Below are 6,010 nucleotides of genomic sequence, written 5' to 3' on the forward strand. Positions count from 1 at the left end.
GAGATATCCAGCAATAAAAGGCAAATGTAAGCATAGTTTCTTTAAGATGCGTCATAAGCTGTTTTCTTTCAAGAATGAACGTATTTGACAGAGAAACATCTTTGTAAGCAAATCTTGAGAACATGTTATTAGAAAATGTTTCTTTCTCCATCAGTTCATATTACATGGCTTTACCTATGGAGCTAAAAGGCAAATGTAAGCATACTTCCTTTGTTTTTTTTTTTGTTTGGAGAACTGACTCAAACAGATTTTATTCAACTTTGTAGATGAGGAAACAAATGATACAAAATAAGTCATAAGAAATGCTTTCTTATACCACTATCTCAAACCACTTTCAGTGTTTTACAAAATGCTCACACAGCAAATACAAAAATCTTCAACACACTCTTCTTTTGTAGCTTGGTGCAGTAAATGCAACATTAACAAACATACACATTTCTTCTGTATCAATCTTAAAAGTTGAATTATTAATTTTTATGATGTTACTCATACATATTTTTATTCATATACTTTTAATGACATCATTGCCAATACATACATTATTTTCTTTAACTTTATTTTTACGTTAAGCCAACATCTGTCATGCAGCTATCAAAAATCTTACAGTAAATTACATAGGTTTGTAGTCCAATTTAGACTCTAGCTTATTAGAATCAGTCACTTTTCTGACTGCTTTCATGAAGTCTTCCTGTACTACAAAATCATGATCAGCACGAATTGCGAACATACCTGCTTCAGTACAAACATTTCTCAGGTCTACTTCATTAAAGTCATCTGAAAGCTTCACAATTGCTTCATAATCTATTTCACCATGCTTTGTAATGGAACCTGCATGGATTTTTAGTAGGTCTAATCTTGCTTGTTCATATGGCAAATCAGTATATATTTTTCTATCTAATCTTCCTGGATGCAGCAAAGCAGGATCCAGTGTATCTGGTCTGTTTGTAGAACCATTTTAACTCTATGCAGAGTATCAGATCCATCCATTTGATTCAGTAACTCCATTAAAGTACTCTGAATCTCTCTGTCAGCTGAAGTACCCTCAGAAAACGGACAACCACCAATAGCATCCATTTCATCCTAAAAATGATGCATGGTTGATGGTCCCTGGCATAATTAAACATTTCTCTGATCAACCACAAGCACTTTCACCAATGTATTTGTCTACAATAGAACTAGACACAACCTTTAAGAAATTGTAGTCCAGCTGGCTAGCCACGGCTTGTGCCAAGAGTGTTTTTCCCATACCTGGTGGTCTGTGTAGCAAACAGCCTTTTGGAGGCATTATTCCTACCCACTGAAATAACTCTGGGTTTTTAGAGGTAATTCTATCACCTCTCTTAATTCCCAGATCTGTTCTGATAGCCCTCCAATCTCAGAATAAGAAACATTCCCGGGGTCCTCATGAGACATGTTATAAACCAGTGGATCCACCTCTCTTGGCAAATATCTCATGATAGTTAGTGTAGTCATATCCACAGCAACTCCTGTTCCTGGCTTCAGCTTACTTTTGTCAAGCTGTTGACGACAACCCACAACATATCTTGGTCCATTTGTGGCTTTAACAATGAATTTTTCTTCAGTTAACTGTTTAAGCACTTTACCCACAATCTGCCCAACACTTTGTAGGGCCTTCAGATCATTTTAAGACTTTTCATACTGCTTAGTAACTTCTTTTAATTATTCCCTTAACTCATTAAGATGGCCGTCGATCTCCTTGTGCTCAAGCAGCTTCTTGCGGTAGTCCTGAAGCACCTTATCTCTAGGGTCCGCCATGATGAGAAGCTGCTTCCCTTTTTAAATGATAGATTTAGAGCATATAAGTGCAGCTATTTTACATGGATGTATTGTGTTGTAGTGAAGTCTTGGTTTTTAGTGCAGCTATCACCTGAATAGTGTAAATTGTACCCATTAAGTAATTTCTCATCCCTCACCCCCCTCCCACCCCAATTTTCAGTTTTCATTCATGCTCTTAAGAGTTTTTTCAATTGCAATTCTTGTCTGTGCAGCTAACTCATCTGACAGATAGATAATCAAAGCAGTATGTATAATAAGGGTGAAATATTAACAGATTCTTAAAAAGCATAGTCTCCTTTTATCCTGTGGACCCTTGCACACCCTCCCTTCCCCTAGTGCTGCATCCCAAATTTGGCCAGCTAGAGGTAGGTCTCCAGTTCCCAAGGGGAAGTAGAGTCAGGGAACAAAGATATTGTTCCCAGTTAAGTTTGAAATGTCTTGATCTTTGCAGAAGACAGATTTAAAGAGTAGGTCAGGCACAGTGGCTCACACCTGTAATCCTAGCACTTTGGGAGGCCGAGGCAGGCAGATCACCTGAGGTCAGGAGTTGAAGACCAGCCTGGCCAACATAGTGAAACTCCATCTCTACTAAAAATACAAAAAATTAGCCAGGTGTGGTGACACAAGCCTGTGGTCTCAGCTACTTGGGAGGCTGAGGCATGAGAATCACTTGAACCTGGGAGGTGGAGGTTGCAGTGAATCGAGATCGCACCACTGCAGCAGCCTGGGCGACAGAGCAAGACTCCGTCTTAAAAAAAAAAAAAAAAGAGTAATAGCAGAAAGATAGAACTCTTGTGGACTGGGTCATCGGGGGAGAATTGGAGAGGCTGAGACACTGATGGCGTGCTAGAAGGGACCCTCCCCTGCACCCCTACTTCATTTTCTGAAGATGGGAATGGGGTGAATGTTATTTCTCCAAACATCACATGTACTCAAGCTGCATCCTCTAAGTTCTAGAAAAAGCTCATTGTCTTCTCTGGCTTAGTTTCAGAGAAGCTCTATGGCAAGTTTGTCACCAACGGAACAACCAGGATGTCCAGTTGCCCATTGTGCTGTGGGAGAGTTGGGCCTTGGTGGAAGAAACAGTGGTTAGGAGCCCTGTCTATGGATTGCTGTCTTTAGGAGGAAGGCTCTTCTCGCTCCTCTTCCATGTGGTGGTAGGATGGGCTGAGGCTGCCCCTGCTTGGGAGAGGCTGCTGCCCTTGGCAGACCAAGAAAGGATCAGCTGAGCCTTCTTTTGGATGTCTTCATCTTTTCATAGTTTTTTGAAGGGAGCCTTCTTCGTGCCCACAAACATAGATTTAGTACCCGTTTCTTTGTGCTCCAATATTGTCTCCATTATAGGACTTACTGTACCATCCACTTGTCCGTCTCCCCTACTAGACTTGTGAGCCCTTCAAGAGCAAAGACTAAGTTACATTTGTCTTTATATACCACCCCAGGATGGTGTCTAGGTCATGGTAGGCAAGCTATAATTATATGCTACATTATAAAGAAAAACAAATGCATTCACTCTCCATGCTGTTGAGTGCTTTGTTACCTGGTGGGAGTAACTGGAGTAACTGGAGTAAGTAGAGGAGAGTGCAGGCCTATGCAATACAATGGATTCTGTTCAACAGATGTTAAGTAACAATAACTGCAGCTACCTACAGTGTGTCTTCTCGTCTTTATTTCTTTTCCCTTAAATAACAGATTGAGGCTTATTTCCCCAGAAAGATGGATAATTGCAAGATTATCCATCTTACAATCTGTTAGCTAGTCCCCTTCTTTCTTTCTTTTTTTAAATTTTTATTTATTTATTTATTTATATATTTTTTATTATATTTTAAGTTCTAGGGTACATGTGCATAACGTGCAGGTTTGTTACATATGTATACTTGTGCCATGTTGGTGTGCTGCACCCATCAACTCGTCAGCACCCATCAATTCGTCATTTATATCAGGTATAACTCCCAATGCAATCCCTCCCCTCTCCCCCCTCCCCATGATAGGCCCCGATGTGTGATGTTCCCCTTCCCGAGTCCAAGTGATGTCATTGTTCAGTTCCCACCTATGAGTGAGAACATGCGGTGTTTGGTTTTCTCTTCTTGTGATAGTTTGCTAAGAATGATGGTTTCCAGCTGCATCCATGTCCCTACAAAGGACGCAAACTCATCCTTTTTTATGGCTGCATAATATTCCATGGTGTATATGTGCCACATTTTCTTAATCCAGTCTGTCACAAATGGACATTTGGGTTGATTCCAAGTCTTTGCTATTGTGAATAGTGCCACAATAAACATACATGTGCATGTGTCTTTATAGCAGCATGATTTATAATCCTTTGGGTATATACCCAGTAGTGGGATGGCTGGGTCATATGGTACATCTAGTTCTAGATCCTTGAGGAATCGCCATACTGTTTTCCATAATGGTTGAACTAGTTTACAATCCCACCAACAGTGTAAAAGTGTTCCTATTTCTCCACATCCTCTCCAGCACCTGTTGTTTCCTGACTTTTTAATGATTGCCATGGATGTAAAGGACCTCTTCAAGGAGAACTACAAACCACTGCTGAGTGAAATAAAAGAGGACACTAACAAATGGAAGAACATACCATGCTCATGGATAGGAAGAATCAATATCGTGAAAATGGCCATACTGCCCAAGGTTATTATAGATTCAATGCCATCCCCATCAAGCTACCAATGACTTTCTTCACAGAATTGGAAAAAACGGCTTTAAAGTTCATATGGAACCAAAAAAGAGCCCGCATTGCCAAGACAATCCTAAGTCATAAGAACAAAGCCGGAGGCATCACACTACCTGACTTCAAACTATACTACAAGGCTACAGTAACCAAAACAGCATGGTACTGGTACCAAAACAGAGATATAGACCAATGGAACAGAACAGAGTCCTCAGAAATAATACCACACATCTACAGCCATCTGATCTTTGGCAAACTGAGAGAAACAAGAAATGGGGAAAGGATTCCCTATTTAATAAATGGTGCTGGGAAAATTGGCTAGCCATAAGTAGAAAGCTGAAACTGGATCCTTTCCTTACTCCTTATACGAAGATTAATTCAAGATGGATTAGAGACTTAAATGTTAGACCTAATACCATAAAAACCCTAGAAGAAAACCTAGGTAGTACCATTCAGGACATAGGCATGGGCAAGGACTTCATGTCTAAAACACCAAAAGCAATGGCAGCAAAAGCCAAAATCGACAAATGGGATCTAATTAAACTAAAGAGCTTCTGCACAGCAAAAGAAACTACCATCAGAGTGAACAGGCAACCTACAGAATGGGAGAAAATTTTTGCAATCTACTCATCTGACAAGGGGCTAATATCCAGAACCTACAAAGAACTCAAACAAATTTACAAGAAAAAAACAACCCCATCAAAAAGTGGGCAAAGGATATGAACAGACATTTCTCGAAAGAAGACATTCATACAGCCAACAGACACATGAAAAAATGCTCATCATCACTGGCCATCAGAGAGATGCAAATCAAAACCACAATGAGATGCCATCTCACACCAGTTAGTCCCCTTCTTTCTAAGACATTTCCTGTCATCACTGTGACTGTAGCCTTGCCTTAAGTACATTTTATAGTCAGTTCCCTCTTTTGGCCACATTGTGTTCTTTGAAATCATGTCTTTGTAAAATGGAACATTTTCTCCTGTAGTGACAAGGTTGTAAGTAAAACTAAAGGCTGACCAAAGACTCAGTATCAAATAAAATATAGTCATGATAAATAATGTGTCAAAAAGACAAACCTGCAACTACAGTCCTCTAAAGCAATTTAAAATAGTAAAATCATACCCCAAGTCCTATATAAAAGTCATATGCACACATTGGTTATACGGAGATATGTGGAATTATGTAAATGTATGTAAAAACATAAAATTACATCCTACTCTATCATAAATTTTTCCTAAAACCGATACGCATTAAGATGAATGTTTTCAACACATTAATGAATAACAATTTATTCTGCTTTTAAATTAGAAATGAAGTATCGGAAGATGATTTAGATCAAGTCTCTTTTTAAAAAAGTCAACTCTAAGCAAGTTTGAAGTTATGTTCCTTTTGCCCCCTGTAGGTTGTCCTCTTCAAAGCGGAGGCCTTCGAAGTGATTCGAGTGATTCCATAGTTGCACCCACCAATTAGTAGGCTCAAGAAATGTTTCTTGTTGTTTATGACAATGATGGTGTTTCTTTC

General features: G+C 39.3%; 1 pseudogene across 1 annotated transcript; it reads right to left on the reverse strand.

Moving 5' to 3' along the window:
- Positions 1 to 228: 228 nt before the first annotated feature.
- On the reverse strand, positions 229 to 1,782 carry LOC117089780 (annotated as a pseudogene). The gene has a single exon (XR_004439744.1). The product of XR_004439744.1 is annotated as a 26S proteasome regulatory subunit 10B-like (transcript).
- Positions 1,783 to 6,010: the final 4,228 nt, after the last annotated feature.

This window comes from Trachypithecus francoisi, unplaced genomic scaffold, assembly GCF_009764315.1.
Source record: "Trachypithecus francoisi isolate TF-2019V2 unplaced genomic scaffold, Tfra_2.0 Lachesis_group11, whole genome shotgun sequence".
Classification (NCBI taxonomy): Eukaryota; Metazoa; Chordata; class Mammalia; order Primates; family Cercopithecidae; genus Trachypithecus; species Trachypithecus francoisi.